At 42.8% G+C, this 18,912-nt stretch overlaps 1 pseudogene; it reads right to left on the bottom strand.

Annotated features, from left to right (window-relative positions):
- Positions 1-18,031: 18,031 nt before the first annotated feature.
- LOC126089729 (5S ribosomal RNA) lies at positions 18,032-18,149 on the bottom strand (annotated as a pseudogene).
- Positions 18,150-18,912: the final 763 nt, after the last annotated feature.

The raw sequence follows: 18,912 nt of genomic DNA, 5'->3' as shown, positions 1-18,912 counted from the left end.
TTTGTGTTTCCAACGAATTTCCAGAAACTAATAATGTGACTGAAATCTAAGCGCTGATACCACTACCTTCTTCCTAGACACATTTCTCTCTTGAACATCCTTATGCTGCCAGTTTTGGAACCAAAGATCTCCTTGTGAAGGACCAATACGACTTCGAGACAGACAGTTTCTGTCTATGTGATTTTTAAGGTCCTATTCTTCATGAAATGAAACCAACTAAGAATTTCACAAATTTTGCCTTAAGTAATTCCACACTGATTGCATACACATATGTCTACTGCATGAAAGCCAGAATGGCATAATAAAACGTACTTCACAGAAATATTAGTTATATTCTGTAATATTCCATTCGAGAACTGAGCTCGTCTTGAAAACAACGACTGTATTCTGTATCTGCTCCCTACTCCCTTTCGACTTATTCGTTTGATGCCTAAACGTGTTATACGTTTGTGTTAGCAGAATGGTCACCAAGACTCCTTCTAATACTGGTAGCATGTAAGGAGCAGGGAAGTGGTAAAGTGCCATTACAAGTTTTTATAAGCTTTGTCTTGGACCTAAGAGAACAAGCATACAGAGTCTTCTGTAACATACGTATACATTTAATCATAAAGGAACAATTGCTTCATTCGAGTTAAACGAAATTTGTAGGATTAATAAACTAAAAAGAACTTTTACTAATGGGTTTAATTAAACTACTTTTAATTCAGAAAATTACCGAGGTACTACTGGTTCACTGGCGTTTACGATACCAGCCCACTGCATCATTGGAATGTGGTAATAATTATCATGGAATGCGGGCTATAGACTGAAAGAAGGACACACCAATAACCTAAGCATTTAGAAAGTTAAAACGCGAGTTCAAACAAGTGACAAAATCTTGTAATCAAAATACAGGAGATGCCCGACATATGTCTTAAAACATTTACACACTACATAGTAACGGGCAAGTGCTACAGCTATTATATTCTGCACTTGCACTCCCGAAATTATCATGTAACTTAAGAAAATCAATTGAAAGTAAATGGTTCCCAGTTGAGGTAATAATTGGAAAGATTTAATACAATGTAACAGTTCTCATAGAAAGATACGGAACGTCATCACTCACATTAAATAAAACTGACAAATACACAAATGATATATCAGTCACGCTAAGCATCAGTAAGAGCGTATTCCTGACCAGTTTTCCGATGAGGATGGCAAAAAACTTTTAGCATGACTCTCTCACCAAATATTTTTTTCCTCAGCGTTCGTCTTAGAATATCAGTTTCATAACAGTCTGTGTGCAAGTAACTGATCCACCTAGGCTAACTGGTTTCTTAAGGCGCTTCTCAGTGTCCGCCTCCAGGCCTGGACTGCAGGAACCTCCAGAAAGTAGAAGGCACCAAGCAGAAGTTTCCAGGTCGGGCACGACATAGACTCACAGGGCAATGTAGCACGTCTAGCTCATCACCTTCAGAAATGTCCCAACTGCATCCAGCCTACGATTGAAGCGTGAGCGCTACCGACGCTCTTCTACGTATACCTCATATTCTGCAACCGAACTAATGGTGTGTCGCGGAGCGTATGTTTTGTACCACTAACTGAGCCATCCAACCCTGTTCCACTTGCGAATAGCTTGAGGGAAGAATGATTTTCCGTAAGCCTCCGTAATGGATCTAATAACTCGAATTTTCTCTTCGTGGTCATTAGGCGAGATGTATGTGGAGGGAAGTAACATATTGTCCAACTCCTCCCGGAAAGTTCTGCTTCGAAATTGAAATAGTAAATCCCTCCGTGATTCACCACGGCTCTCTTGTAACGTATGCCAATGGAGTTTGTTGAGAATCTCTGTAACGCTTTTGCTCTGGCTACACGAGCCCGTGACGAAAGACACCGCTCTTCGTTGGATCTTTTCTATCTCTTCTATCAGTCCTAATTGGTTCTATCAGTCCTAGCTGCTAGGGATACCAGATAGATAAACAATACTGGAGAATCGGTCGAACAAGAGCCTTATAGGCCACTTCCATCGTGGGTGAGTTACATTTCGTTAAGATTCATCCTATGAATCTGAGTCTGCTCTCTCCTTTTCCCACTATTGGTCATTCTACATAACGTCGCTCTAGGAAGTAACTCCTTGGTATTTTACGGTAGATACTGTTTCCAGCGGTTTGTCATCAATAATGTAGCTGTGCAGTAGTGGATTCTTTGGCCGGTGAAATACCCGGCCACGTTCTATGGGCACGGCAGTTAAACTCATTTCTTTGAAATACATAAAGCCAAAGTGGTAAACTATCGATTCCGCGCTAAGCACAGGTCAACAGCGGAAGTAGCTTACACTACACTTCTTCGCCCACTGCTTGAATATTGCTCTCTGGTGTGGGATCCGTACCAGATAGGGCAGCGAGCTTCGTTACAGGATCATTTAGTAATCACGAAAGCGTTACGGAGATGATAGATCAACTCCAGTGGAAGACTCTGCAAGAGAAGCGCTCAGTAGCACGTTACGGGCTTTTGTTGAAGATTCGAGAACATACCTTCACCGAGGAGTCAAGCAGTATATTGCTACTTCCTACGTATATCTCGCGAAGAGACCATGAGGATAAAATCAGAGAGATTTGAGCCCACACAGAGGATAACCGACAATCTTTCTTTCCATGAACAATACGAGACTGGAATAGAAGGGAGAACCGATAGAAGTACAAAAGGTACCCTCCGCCACACACCGTCAGGTGGCTTGTGGAATATGGATGTAGATGTAAATGTAGATGTAAATCTCTAAATTTACCGAAATCACCTTTCTAGACGGGCATAATTAGTCACGTAAGCGTTTCGAACACAATTCCCTTTAAAGATACACTGTACTTTCCCAGAACCCCTCCACCAAATCTAATTCGTCCATTCACATTCCTTAATATTGATTTTAAGTGTGCGCACTAATTCACATCCTTCCTTGGTTTTGGCCCTAGATGTTTGTTCGATGTGATGCTCCAGTTGTTCACAATAATACTTTATTAAAAGTGTCATCTGGATTTTATCCACATTTTCAGAGATTCATTGGACCACCTGGAACTTTCTTCTGTCTCTGATTCCTCACAATCATCCGAAGTCGACAGTTTGCTGCCGACAGACGATATATCGCCAGTGAGCAATTGGATAGTGGTGCTGATATTGCCTGATAAGCTGTTTACATCATATTTAAGTATATGAAGTCTTGAAGTCATGTTGTGTTACTGGCACCTGGTCCTATTTGCCGTGGCTGACCGGTATAGTGGATAGGTATACAACCAAGATCTTGACATATATTTTCAAATATATAAAATATATTATTCAGTTTTGATTTTTGATTCGTTGGATATAATCCTCTTCCGAAATTTTACGAATCAACTTGAGTATTTTTCAGTCTCTGTAACTTCAGTACAAGTTGCAACAGTGCTGTCAGATGTACGTCCTACAGAAATTATGTCCCACACCCTGCGGCGAATTTCTTCTTCTGCAGTCCAGTCAATACGCATGACCGTTATAAAATGAGCTATTTCGTCGATAAGAGTGAGCTCTAGCGGAAAGTATCCGCATTACACGGCTCTACAGCTTCCATCAAATGAAATCTAGTATCAGGTTAACTGAGCAATTAAAAAACACATAGTCTGTGAGTGAAATTTTTAATATATTGTTATTTGTTTTATACAAAAGTACCACCAATTCCTTTATAATTTTGAGTTACAGATTCAAAACACACATGCGATCACAGTCACTCGTAATAGCCAACTTACAGTATCTAGCCGAACCAGTTATCGAAAAGGTTACATATTGGATTGATTGTCTGTGGCAGAAAGTGCGCTCAATTATTCCGCAACTCGATCCCTTTCAACGTTCAGCTCATGGTCCCGTCTTGCACAATATGTCACATTATTTTAGTTGATTCAAAAGCCACAGTTTACACATAAAAATAGAAGTGTCACCTGCTCGTGTTTCACACAAGTTTGCGTTAAACTTTTGCCACTCCACAGTAAAGTTTAATTTCACGAAACCATCACATTTATTCAGAGCTCCTAATACACGCGTCTGAACATCGTAAAGGCTGACCTCCGAACTTCGTCTCTACTATATAAAACAATTCTTTAGACTACAAAATAAGCAAGAATATATTGTCCTCAGATTGGGTGATTTACATCGCAGCCAGTTCGATATCAGTAGCAAACTGTTAAATATCTCGTCTTTTATTATAAAACCAATCACAGCCTAACAGCATTCACGAACATTATTAAATGAACAAAATTAGAAATACCGTAAATATCAAAATAGCTCCCTCCTTAAGTCAGTGAATAGTCGTACCATAATGTGGCTTGTTCACATACTGAAACTGTGATTCACACTCTGTACATCCTCAGTTCTCACGGAACGTATACACAGTTAACAGACAAGATTATATTCATTTATTACATTATTTTTGCTGCACACCTTCTCTCACACTAAAAAGGAACCTTAATAAATAATCAGTAATTAATAACAGTCGCAATACAAAAGCTATAGTTATGTTTCCAAAATACGTTACTTTCACTAATAAAAATTTTATAGGCCTTAGCATGGTCACACCTTTCTGCCACAGCCACAACTACCTGCAAATAGATACAGTTACAGATCAAACAAGTGTTACGTGAATTTGTTTTATACGAGAATTTGTTTTAAATGTACTTGTATGAACTAAAGGTGCTACTTCTGAACTTTCTGGAAATCCAGAGTGTTAATAAGTGGAGGTGTGAGGTGACGGGCGAGTTGTGGTGCCCTGGAAATAATCTAAGTTCGGAGTTGGCGTGGCCGCACGGGCCGCTCGACAAGCTGGGGCACGGCAGCGGCCACGTGGTGCCGCACGTGAGCTGAGCAGCAGGGGTAGCCCCAGCACGTGGTCCAGCGTGCACGTCGCTGAGAATTCATTGGTGACGTTGTGTTGACGAAAGAGACTTGTACACCGGGAGAGCCAAATGAAACTTTAATGGCAGAAAAATGATACAAATGGCTCTGAGCACTATGGGACTTAACATCTGAGGTCATCAATCCCCTAGAACTTAGAACTACTTAAACCTAACTAACCTAAGGACATCACACACATCCATGCCCGAGGCTGGATTCGAACCTGCGACCGCAGCGGTCGCGGGGTCCCAGACTGTAGTGCCTAGAACTGCTCGGCAACTCCGGTCTGCCCTTAATGGCAGACATTTCACAGTTCGAAAATGGTTCAAACGGATCTGAGCACTGTGCGACTTAACTTGTGAAGTCATCAGTCCCCTACAACTTAGAAGTACTTAAACGTAAGTAACCTAAGGACATCACACACATCCATGCGCGAGGCAGGATTCGAACCTGCGACCGTAGCGGTCGCGCGGTTCCAGACTGAAGCGCCTAGAACGGCTCGGCCACTACGCCCAGCTTCACAGTTCGTTTAGAAATTAATAGTATCCAAATGAATTTTGATACCTCAAAAAGAAACGCGTACATTACCATTATTTTCATGACGATTCTGATTTTCAATACCTTTATTACTTTAAAATTTAGTATCTGACTGTAAATTATACAAGTAACACCCACTAATAAATTTACAAAATCTAAACGCTGCATCCGATTTCGTCGATCAACGGGTATTCAGAAAGCTGTTGGTGTAAACCTAAATTCGTATGAATTATAGGCATGTAACTTGAATATTACATGAGTTATTCGAGCTCAAAGTGGCCGATTACTATCAATCCCGTCCGGCCATAAGTACTCCACAGTTACACGGAAAAACGGTTGCAGCATGCTTATAAATATATTTATTCGTTTATGTCTTTGTTTATATCAGATATATCGTATTCATGAAGAAATTGGTTAAATATTTACTGTGTTTTAGAAAGCACAGAGACATTAGGCTTCTGGGCTACCTTTTATTCTATTCCTTTGATATACGTTCAGTTAATTTCTTTATGTAATTAATAATGGGTGTTGGGGCGTGTATATGTTCCACCCGTAGGAATATTTACTCAGTTTCGAGTTATTTAAATGTAAATCTGCTATTTCGTATATGTTTAAGTATGTTTGTGAGTGTACGTTGGCTTGGAGACGTGGAGGGAGCGCTTTCGCCAATCACAGCGCTCGTTCCCAAGGGAGGCGAGTACCGAAGTGATTGGAAGGGGGTAAGGGAAGTGCGGCAGTTGAAGAGTATGGCACGGGGCACGGAAAGTGCTGGACGCGACTGCGCGACGGACGCTGAGTCGTGGAGGGACTTGCAGAGTGTGGAGCGGTTTGCGCGTGGTCGCGGCAGATAGAATTACTTTGGAGTGCCGACTTGTGCGCTTGTGAGATTTCCGTGGCTTCTACAGTGAAGACGTAGTGTGCGTTTACAAGTGAATATCTCATGAGCTATGTTGTCGTTCATAACTAATTACGTGCAGTAGGAATCTGTTGTTTCCCTGTTATTCAACTTATATTTTATTTTATTGCTGGACCATCGACACCAATAAGTGTTTGGCAGAAATATACCGCATACTCAAAAGTACTTCTACTATGGTATTCATCATTTAAAGTCGTTAAGATAGTACCTGCAGATTTTATTTAACTGCAACCTTTCATTTATAGATTTATATGTTACATTCGTAATTAGGAATTGCCTAGTGATGAAAACCTTCGACCATTCGAGTCATGTGTGTAATCTTATCGTATACTGTAGAATCAGCAGTGTTTGGCCTGCAATGCGGTAACTACGCCCCTAGACAACGAAACCAGCCAAAACTTTTAATATTGCTACTCTGAGTCTGAGCGTACGTATTTCATTTCATTTATTATATTTGAAAGCCCGCAATCTGATCTCTGAAAACTATTTGTCTGCTTACTTTGCAGTTTAAATTTCAACACCCACTCTAATTTTTCTACACAAGTTCAAAATTTCGTCTATTGAGTTGCTAGGACAATGCTCTTAATCCCACGGCAAATTTTCCGGCAACCACCTTTTCAAAGTCGTAATTTCAGACATCACTCTCAATGGACGTTTCACGTGCATTAATCTCGCAAGTTCACGTTTACAAAATCCTCGCATCGACCTGTTCCTGTATATAAATATTGGCCCATTCAGTAACTCATTTTGGAGTCGCATTTGCTTCGTTTCACTCCATAACTTGTTAAGGAAACTGCTTTCAAATGTTTCGGAGGTAGTGAAAGTATGAATGTGTATATTTGCCCACGATTATGGATCACCTTCCCAATGTCTTTTCACGAATTTTATCTTCGCCTCGTCGGACATTCCCCTTGTTTTTATAATGTGTCATTGTATGTTGCTAGAAAATTTACTGAGTAATATTTCCCGTCGTCTACAAAACATTGGACCGATCCCTAGTTCATCCACGGAACACTGATCACTGTAGAGGTTTGATATGCAGCTAAAGAATTCATTTCCCTTTCTATTTCACTGATTTACTCTTTAACTTCACTATTTTCTATTTTAATGCCAGATTCTACTTGTTTCTTTATTTTATCTACTTCTTTCACCCCTTTACCTATTCGAACGGATAAGCTGCTAATAGCCTCTGTCGTCTCAGCCATTAGAGCATCATACCTACTCATAAAATTTCTTACGTTGCCTCCCAGATCTGCCTGTATCTTCTCCACATTATCACTGAAATTTTTCTCCGCTTGATCTACCTTAGAGTCAAGTATCCAAAGTTCATCATAAATTTTGCCTATTTTAACCCGAATGGTTTTCAATTTTCCGTCTATCAATTCCTCGATTCCATTAGCAATTTTACCTACTTCGTCTTCCATTGTGTATCCCAATCCTCTTATCATTTGCATTAATAGTGACATCACGTCTCCCCCAAATCCATCACTCTTGCATGATTTCTATTTGCCCTACAAAATTCTCGCTCTCCCACCCCGATTTCGGGCTAAGCGGCTCGCTAGTATTTTCCGACCGACACAAACTGGCCGACTGGTTAATATTAGTGCGTCCACTATTGGCGATTGAACGACAGAATTATACATAAACCCGTTATCGGTGCAGGTACGTAGCTTAGTTGCGCTGGATACTTCTGCCACGATATTGCTGCCGATTTTGCAGTTGAAGCCGACGCTGAAGATCTCGTAGCCACTGCTGTGGTACTGCAACCGCTGCTGCACGAGGAATCAAATGGTTCAAATGGTTCTGAGCACTATGGGACTCAACTGCTGTGGTCATCAGTCCCCTAGAACTTAGAACTAATTAAACATAACTAATCTAAGGACATCACACACATCTATGCCCGAGGCAGGATTCGAACCTGCGACCGTAGCGCTCGCGCTGTTCCAGACTGTAGCACCTAGAACCGTTTGGCCACTCCGGCCGGCCGCGATGAATCGCCGTTGAAGATGCCGCTGCTGGTTGGAACCACGTGCTTTCGATGTAGTCTCTTCTTCCGCGTTACTTTTTATCATTCCTAACCACTGCTAAACTCGGCGTACACAACTGTTGACAAATTCGTAGCTCAGAGCCCCCACGCAAACCGCATAAACTGCCAGAGACTTGGGACCTAGATGACAGAATGTCCTTAACTGTGAGAATTACGATTGTACACTCCTGGAAATTGAAATAAGAACAACGTGAATTCATTGTCCCAGGAAGGGGAAACTTTATTGACACATTCCTGGGGTCAGATACATCACATGATCACACTGACAGAACCACAGGCACATAGACACAGGCAACAGAGCATGCACAATGTCGGTACTAGTACAGTGTATATCCACCTTTCGCAGCAATGCAGGCTGCTATTCTCCCATGGAGACGATCGTAGAGATGCTGGATGTAGTCCTGTGGAACGGCTTGCCATGCCATTTCCACCTGGCGCCTCAGTTGGACCAGCGTTCGTGCTGGACGTGCAGACCGCGTGAGACGACGCTTCATCCAGTCCCAAACATGCTCAATGGGGGACAGATCCTGAGATCTTGCTGGCCAGGGTAGTTGACTTACACCTTCTAGAGCACGTTGGGTGGCACGGGATACATGCGGACGTGCATTGTCCTGTTGGAACAGCAAGTTCCCTTGCCGGTCTAGGAATGGTAGAACGATGGGTTCGATGACGGTTTGGATGTACCGTGCACTATTCAGTGTCCCCTCGACGATCACCAGTGGTGTACGGCCAGTGTAGGAGATCGCTCCCCACACCATGATGCCGGGTGTTGGCCCTGTGTGCCTCGGTCGTATGCAGTCCTGATTGTGGCGCTCACCTGCACGGCGCCAAACACGCATACGACCATCATTGGCACCAAGGCAGAAGCGACTCTCATCGCTGAAGACGACACGTCTCCATTCGTCCCTCCATTCACGCCTGTCGCGACACCACTGGAGGCGGGCTGCACGATGTTGGGGCGTGAGCGGAAGACGGCCTAACGGTGTGCGGGACCGTAGCCCAGCTTCATGGAGACGGTTGCGAATGGTCCTCGCCGATACCCCAGGAGCAACGGTCTTGGCGTGCATCCGTGTGTAGCTGCGGTCCGGTCCCAGGTCGACGGGCACGTGCACCTTCCGCCGACCACTGGCGACAACATCGATGTACTGTGGAGACCTCACGTCCCACGTGTTGAGCAATTCGGCGGTACGTCCACCTGGCCTCCCGCATGCCCACTATACGCCCTCGCTCAAAGTCCGTCAACTGCACATACGGTTCACGTCCACGCTGTCGCGGCATGCTACCAGTGTTAAAGACTGCGATGGAGCTCCGTATGCCACGGCAAACTGGCTGACACTGACGGCGGCGGTGCACAAATGCTGCGCAGCTAGCGCCATTCGACGGCCAACACCGCGGTTCCTGGTGTGCCCGCTGTGCCGTGCGTGTGATCATTGCTTGTACAGCCCTCTCGCAGTGTCCGGAGCAAGTATGGTGGGTCTGACACACCGGTGTCAATGTGTTCTTTTTTCCATTTCCAGGATTGTAATTTCCAAACTATTAAAGAAACCTAATACTCAGTCCTCAACCGATCTCACATGTAGCTTTTGCGAGAAGTCCTGTCTATCGAAGTTCAACACTTTGCAGAATTCGACTTCCACTACGGGTGGTCAATAACCCATAACCACGTCACCACTGTCGGAATGATACTGACTCATCCGGCAGCCTGCCCTTAACATCACACCCCGCTCTCCGCAAACATCATGTGCTCCATTTGCCACATGTCTTCACGATGTGTTTGCCACAGAGGAGTTCAACCGCTATGTGCCAACCACCGGGACAGTTCTATTAAACTTTCTCTTTTGAATACCCAGTACTAACTTCGTTTCTTTGGAGCATTCACTATCAACTATAGCGTACTGAGCTCTGTTCATCGATCAAACCACATATCGGCGGAGGTACTCCGTATGATCGTATTCCAATAGCCTATGACGTGGTGCTGTGTCAACACATCTTGGAAATCTTCCCTTCACCAGTATCTGCTGTTTGTGAGATGTCGTTTATAAATCAAACAAGCAAGCAAGTACATTAAGAAAGAAAACTAAGAGTCGCTTTCTATGGCGGAAGAGTAATTTACGAAGTACAAAGTTTATGTTCCTCGATGTCAGGTGCTCTGAAGTAATTTTCGCAAAGCCCAAATTCCTTTTTTCCCCCGAAGAAGCTACAATTATTCCAACTTAGGTCATGCGTCGACTTTCCATTGCTTATACTTACCTAAGTTAATGAAAAGGAGCAGTACTTATAAGTAAAACGTCAGCTGGCAGCAAAGTGATTGCCTGTGACCTTTCGACCTGTCATGTTGTCTCAATTTTTCTCTTTTGAACACCTGGCGCAACGAACCTTTATTTATAAAGTCAGCCGGCCGGAGTGGCCGTGCGGTTCTATGCGCTACAGTCTGGAACCGAGCTACCACTACGGTCGCAGGTTCGAACCCTGCCTCGAGCATGGATGTGTGTGATGTCCTTAGGTTAGTTAGGTGTACTTAGTTCTAAGTTCTAGGCGACTGATGATCTCAGAAGTGACGTCGCATAGTGCTCAGAGCCATTTGAACCATTTATAAAGTAAGCATGCAGTTTTGTACATGTACTGTACGACCACGATTAATGTTCACAAACTTTCGGTGCATGATATGACTGTCAGGAGCGCCCTTCTGAAACTACGCTCTCGTAAGAATTCAGCAACTGTGGACTTGAGACTACCTTTTTCACCATTCTAAAGAGTAACAGATTTTTAATTGTACAATTACATTTCTAGGCCTCAGTTATTGCGAAAGACAGGTTTCATCTCTCAGTAATACAGTTTTTATCTACAACTGTCCTTGTATCGTACCCAAATGAGTCTGTCAGTACTGCAGCAGCTAGCAAGGGGACACTGAGTTACAAGGATCGAAACTAAACTCTTTGCCGACATAGTTTGAGGTAATTAGACGCTATTGGCTTTGTCAGTTTTTGTTTTCATGGTCGGCGTTCTAAACAGGGCAATGTGCAGAAAATAGCTGTGCATTTTGGAAGGTATCCCAGACACAACTTTTTTCGTAATATGAGAATAGTTAGATGTTGATAATGTGGTGTCTGTGGATATTTGACTGGATATTCTAAGAATTAATGCCCAAAGCGTATAATTTTCCTATTTCCAAAGTACTTTTCTCGATAAGCCAATTCTCTCGATTTTTGATGGGACTATATTTGCGGTAGAACTATCCACTGCTATCCATTGTTTTGATTGCACACAAAGCTTTCTCGAACTGAACTTCTCCAACCACGAGTACATACAGCTTTAACTGCTAATACACAAGTATCGAATTGCTCAATATTCCATTTTCTTCTTTAGTTTCCTTTTCGCGCATGGTTTGAAGCAGGTTCAAGAAAAGAACAACAAGATTAAACTCCTTAAACCAGTTTAAACTGTTCAAAAAGTTGTAGCAGTCACGTGTTTTACATTCAGCAGCTTTCAACAAAACTTTGTTGGTGACGAAATATTCAAAAACGGTATTGCATCAAACCTATTAGAACGAAACACACAAACACGAACAAAAACTACTTTCAAAACCCATACGACAAAAGTTTGTGGATAGGACTTTCACTCGTAACTGCTGTTTTGTTAAAACATACATACACCATTTGTATCAAAGAAACATCAGATAGAAAAAGCGAAATTCTGTTACAGTAAAGGGGCAGAGCAAATTAATTTTTAATGTAATTTGGCTACCACTTAACTCGAAAAACAATGAAAGCTTGTTTCAGAATTAGCTTGTTTTTCTCCATCTCTTTTATTTAAATTCATTTTAACAGACTTTTAATGTCAAAGTTTTGTGCGCAATAACGTAGACCGTTAATTTTCATCAGGTGCAATGCCACAATCCCCATGCAGCAACTCTTCTTTTTATTGTATGCAGGGAATTAACTCAGTTATGACCAAGTTTTAAGTGAGAATGAAGGTGAGTGTAATTACGTTTCAGGGACAGCAATTAAATAAATAAAATGCTGTTGATTCCTTTACGTGTTAAACGTAAGTAATAACGTTCTAATTACATCAACTTTCTAATTGGGACTGAGCTGAACTCTGTTTGACTTAACACTCAATTTTCGCCTCCTGCTAACGTCTGAATCACTTTTAGAGCTTTTTACTCATGATATTAACCAAAGGATGAGTTAAGTTAGAATATTAAGCGACACTCAATGTGCAGAAATCCTTGAACTGCATTCTGAATGTATCTGCACAATAAGACTGAGAGACGTGGCACAACCATCTGATTTGTATGAGATCACTAAAGTATAGAGATACTGATTAAACAGGGAGGTATTTTGTATTATTTTAATACGAAAATCATACGTAAATTACATTATGGTATCAGGACATGAGCAAAAATATCCTGTAAGTCAGTACCACATAAATTCTTATTAAATTACGCAATAACAAGAGCTTAATTTTAAATTTGCTAAATAGCTCCAGCTTTGTTAAAACATTCTCAACAAATAAATAATTTATTTGCCATTCACGTTAATTTCTTTGTTAGAAGTAAATAATGATCTTCTTCACAAATAGCGGTATTTCCTTTTGAATTAGTCCTTGATTTACGACGGGCTGCTTATCTAAGAGGTCACCGGCTTCATGGATTAAGTTATTATGTCCTAGCCGTTGCTGGATTACCAGGGGCTTTACTGTCATCAGATGTAGCACTTGGAGATCCATTCATACTCCTACAAACAAGGAGCAAATGTCACAGCTTGCTTGATTTCCAAAACTGAGGGTTAAAATGCAAAAGCAGAAACGCTGATCTCAGTTTCCAATGTTCCTTTGCAAAAGAAAATTTTCCGGTATAGCCCCAATTTAATTCTCATATCGTTGCTAAGATGAGTGATATAGATATTAGTTCCAGTAATGATGAAAAGCAACAGAAATTGCTAAAACTGAAGAAAGCTCCAGGTCTCGGTGAAATCTCGCTCAGGTCCTATACCGAATGTAGTGATGATTTAGCCCTCTTTTAACATTATCTAGGAAAAGAACTGAACGATTCTGAAAGGGAGGAGGTAACGAAATGGAAATTCACAGGCTTAGAGGGTTTTCGATTACACACCGAAGGGCCAATGAAATACAAGTGATATGTAAACAGGCAGAATACGGCGCCGCTGTCGGAACGCTTATATAAGACAAGTTTCTGGCTCCGTTGTGAGATCGGTTGCTGCTGCTAAGATGGCAGGTTATCATGATTTAATTGACTTTGAACATGGTGTTATAGTCGGCGCACGAGAGATGGGACACAGTATGTTAGACGTGGCGATGAAGTCGGGTTTTCCCATACGACCATTTCATGAGTGTACCGTGAAAATCACGAACGCGGTAAAATATCAAATCCCTGACATCACTGCGGCCGTAAACAGATCATGCAAGAACTTGGAAATCGACTACTGAAGAGAATCGTTCAACGTGAAACAAATGCAACCATTCAGCAAAATGCTGAGATTTGAATGCTGGGTCATCAGAAAGTGTAAGCGTGCGAGCCATTCAACAAAACATCGTCGATATGGGCTTTCCAGGCCTCGCCTGGACCAGTCCACACCGACATGGGACTGTAGATGACTGTAAACTTGTTGCCTGATCGGATTGTCGGACGAATCTCGTTTCAAATTGTATCTTGCGGATGGACGCGTACGGGTATGGAGAGAATCTCATCAATCGATGGACCCTACATGTCAGCAGAGGACTGTTCAAGATGGTTTAGGTCCTGTAATGGTGTGGGGCCGCAGTACTGATATGGGACCTCTGACACGTCTAGATACAACTCTGTCAGTTGACAAGTACGTAAGCATCCTGTATGATCACCAACATCCATTCCTGTCCATTGTGAATTCCAATGAACGTGGTCAATTAAAGCAGGACAATACGATACCCGACACGTACAGGCCTGCTACTGAGTTTCTCCAGAAAACCTCTTCTGAGATTAAATATTTCCGCTGGCCGCCTAACTACACAGCCATGAACGTGCAATGTGCTGTTCAGAAGAGATCTCCACCCCTTCGTACCCTTACGGATTTATGGACAGCCCTGCAGGATTCATGGTGTCAGTTCCCTCCGGTCTAATTCAGGCAGTAGTCGAGTCCATGCCACGTCTTGTTCCGTCGTTTCTGCGTGCTCGTGGCGGACCTGTACGATATCAGGCAAGTGTACCAGTTTCTTTGGCTCTTCAGTGTATTTCAGTGATAACGCAATGGAATTACCTTTACAGAAATTTTGTAATATGAGCCCACTTTTCAGTATGATGTTGTAGCCCTGCTGGCTACAAAACATGCAATGAATCGAATGGCAAGGTGTCCCAACGCTGTTATCTTCTCTCCTGAGACAATCCAGCTCACAACTTTTGTAATTAGCAAATCAAACATCTTTCAACAGTCTAAATTTCCAAATTTTTAGTTTATATGGCTCCCAGTTTCGTCGATATATTACGCCATCATCAGGCCCCTTGACTGACATGTAGGAAGATTCACGTCGCTCAAGGGGCCTGAAGATAGCGTAATATATCGACGAAACTGGGAGCCATATAAAATAATCTTTGAAAAGTCGGACATACAGAGATTGTTGTAACTGATCGTTGATATCCTCGACACTGGCACAGTAACGGACTTGACGTTCGAGCCAGTCCCACACATTTTCGGTCGAGGACCTCACTGACCACCTCCACATCTCACAGACAATTTATGCGGACACTAGGATTGACCATTCGAAAAACAATAAAACCTTACCATTGTATGATGACGCAGTAAGTTCGTGACGTATCACTTTGCCTTCAGAGTTCCCTAAATCTTTACCAGTGGCAACTGAAGTCATACTCGATGGTTCCTCGCAGCATGCCACCAGGAGTAACACCGCTATTCCTTTCCAAAGCACTGGAAGAGTCGGACCTCTCCCCATGTCGCCACCATATCCGCCGGCGCCTGTCCTCTTCAGTACTGCTGAACCACGGTTCATCGCTGATCGTAATGCGACGCCATTCATGCTGGCCATGGCATTTTTCAGAACGTATCCGTTTGTGTTGTGAACGGTAGTCTATACGTGGGACGGTATTTCCCTATTATATCTTCTGCTAGTCTGCGACTAATGGTGGGAGATGACACAGAACGTTGAAGGGAGCCCCTAACGTATCTGCTATGTGCTCGGTGCGCATTACGATGTTCCTTTCTCATGATGGTGAGACAGTGGTCGACAAGAACCTGCCCTCACTAACCAAAGTAATCTACAATCGGGCCACTGTCTAACCTGAATGGCCCACAATATCCCATTATTTCAGCAGCCGACCGTATCGAGACCCAGAACTAGTTCTCTTTCAACTTGTAAGGCGCTGATAACGCTGCCTAGAACGAGTACGCTGCGTATCCGCATCTTTCATAGTGACCATTAATCATCTGTCGCTGTTCACGCCCCATATATACCCTAACAGACCTGGCAACAACTCTAATCACTAACAATTTTAACGCGCTCTGGTGGCCGTTCTACCTGTCACAGAAAATTGTAACCCTTATCGATTACATAGCCGTCAGTGTCGTGTAAGTGTACCAAGTCATACGATATCGACATAGACGACTGCTTCTGGGTGCTTCAAATTTTTTCTCAGGCAATGTGTAATCTACTGTAGAGCCCCCAAACAACAAACCGTGCCCAGTATTTGGAAGAGACCAAAGATCACACCTGTTTACAAGAAGGATAGCATAAGCAATCCAAGAAACTACCGTCCAGTTTCCTTGAATCGAACTATGGTAGAATCCGGGAAGTTTATATGAGCTCAAACGTGATAAGGCACCTCGAACAGAATGATCTCCTCCATGCCAACCAGCATGGATTCGCTCAACGATCAAGTGAAAGACAATTCGTTCTTTTCAAATGGCTCAGAGCATTATGGGACTTAACTTCTGAGGTCATCAGGCCCCTAGAACTTAGAACTACTGAAACCTAACTAACCTAAGGACATCACGCAAATCCATGCCCGAGGCAGGATTCGAACCTGCGACCGTAGCGGTCACGCGGTTCCAGACTGTAGCGCCTAGAACCGCTCGGCCAACCCGACCGGCGACTCGTTCTTTTCCTGCGCGATATGCTGAAATCCTTGGATCAAGACAGTCAGATCTATGCTGTACCGTATCTACGGTTATTATCGAAAGTACTATCAAAAGAGGTATCAAGAGAAATTCTTGACTGGGTTGAGGGTATTTTGGTACGGAGGATGCAGCATGTTGTCTTGAATGGAGAATTGTCAACAGATGTAGAAGACAATTCCGGTGTGCCCCAGGAAGTTGTTTTAGGACATTAGCTGTTCATGTTGTAGATTAACGGCCTTGTAGAAAAAATTTACACTGACCTCTGACGCTTCACAGCTGATGCAGTTATATATAATGAAGCACTGACTGAAAAATCAGTACAAATATTCAGCCATAAGATTTCAAACTGGTAGATATAATTTTCAAAAATGCACCTTCTAAAAACATAAAACGAAGTATCCAATGACTACAGTTCCAAGAATAACAGTTGGAATTGCTCACCTCTCACAAATACCCATTTGTAACATGTGAAGGGATATGAAATAGAAGTATCTGACATACTCAGTCGTAGGCAAAGCTGGAGGCGAACACTAGGGAACATAGGAAAATGCAAACAGTGAACAAATAACATCGTTTACAAATCGCTCTTTGTGATCCATCCTAGAATACTGTTTAGTGTATGGGACCCGTACCAATTCAGTCTAAAGGGATAGGGCACGTTTACAGAGAAGGGCAGCACGTATAGTTACAGGTTTATTTGATCCATGGGAGAAAAATATCATAGAGGTGCCGACGAATTTGAGCTTAGGAAATTTAAGGATAAAAGCAAATTATTCCGGACTAGCCCTTAAAAAGTTTCAAGAAAAGGATTTAGATGATGGCTCGAGGAATATACTGCATCCCCCAGCGTACTGCTGCTGTGCGGACAGTGAGGACAGGATTAGATTAATCGCAGGGCGCACAAAGTAATTTAGACAACAATTCCTCATGTGAAAGGGACGGATAGAAGCCCTAGTATCTGGTACAATTTCAAGTACACTCTGCCATTCACTTCATAGTCATTTACGGAGTACAGATGTAGATGCAGATGCACAAATTAAACGAATTCTCAAATATTTGGTGTACAAATTACCTCATCAGAAATTCACCTTACTTTGCTGTTCTGTTTTCTGACAAGTGTTTGATCGTTCAGGCAGATGACTTTTATAAGTGTTACTTTAACTTTCTCAACAAACACGACGAATTTCAGGTGAAAAAGGAGCACTTCCACATGAAACTGCTCTGTAGATTCACAAGGAGCATTACAACTAAGTTCAGTTACATAACATCTTGACATGGCAGGGTTGAAGTGTTGAATTACATCATTATGAGCAATGAGCACTCCGTCTTCACGCCACGAGTGGCCTACCGGGACCATCCGACCGCCGTGTCATCCACAGTGGTGGATGCGAAGAGGAGGGGCGTGGGGTCAGCACACCGCTCACTCGGTCGTTATGATGGTATTCTTGACCGAAGCCGCTGCTATTCGGTCGAGTAGCTCCTCAATAGGCATCACGAGGGTGAGTGCAGCACGACAAATGGCAACAGCGCATGACGGCCCGGATGGTCACCCATCCAAGTGCCGACCACGCCCGACAGCGCTTAACTTCGGTGACCTCACGGGAACCGGTGTATCCACTGCGGCAAGGCCGTTGACTCATTATGAGCAATGAGCAGTGTTAATTGCGCATTTCTGTCATGACATGAATTGCAGTGACATTCTGCTTTATGTTATGGTGTACGTGAAGGAATATGACACTGTGTAGCATTAATATAATGATGGTCCTATACTAATATCACATCACCGAAGTTCAGTGTGACACAAAAGTACGCTACAATTTCAAAGAGTTATAGCATCCAAATTAATTAACATGTCCACAGCAGCATCATTGGCTTACGTGACAGACAGACTCACATAGTTTTGTTTGTGTGTCTTCCAGGTTGTAATGAGTGATACATAATTACAAATGTTCAAGGACAGGCTCAGTGTCCGGAAAAAAGTTTATTCACACCAAATGGGCCATGCAGGTTCAAAGCAACTTCCAAACACGGTATGGAAAGCCACCGCCCTCGAGGTCGTCGATATGTCGGTAGTACACGGATTTTATGTATACAGGAAACGTAGTAGTGTTTTTTTGGCGCCGCAGGAACTGTGAAACCATGGGATGACCGTGTACCGGCTTCTTCGGAAACGTTTACAAATGCATCTGTTTTTATGAGACATCAGTCTTGTGACAGGTTTGATACTACCTGTCACGAATTCCTCTCCTTCGCAAAACTCATCATCTGAGGGTAGCACTTGAACCAACAACCTCAGTTATTTGCTCGATGTGCTCCATTCTCTGTCTTCCTCTACAGTTTTTAGCCTCCGCATCTCCGTTTAGTACCATGGAAGTTATTCTATAATGTCTTAACAGGTA

Source organism: Schistocerca cancellata, chromosome 6 (genome assembly GCF_023864275.1).
Source record: "Schistocerca cancellata isolate TAMUIC-IGC-003103 chromosome 6, iqSchCanc2.1, whole genome shotgun sequence".
In the NCBI taxonomy this organism is placed as follows: Eukaryota; Metazoa; Arthropoda; class Insecta; order Orthoptera; family Acrididae; genus Schistocerca; species Schistocerca cancellata.
Note: the sequence above shows the minus strand (reverse complement) of the source record. Positions and strands in the feature narration are given on the sequence as shown.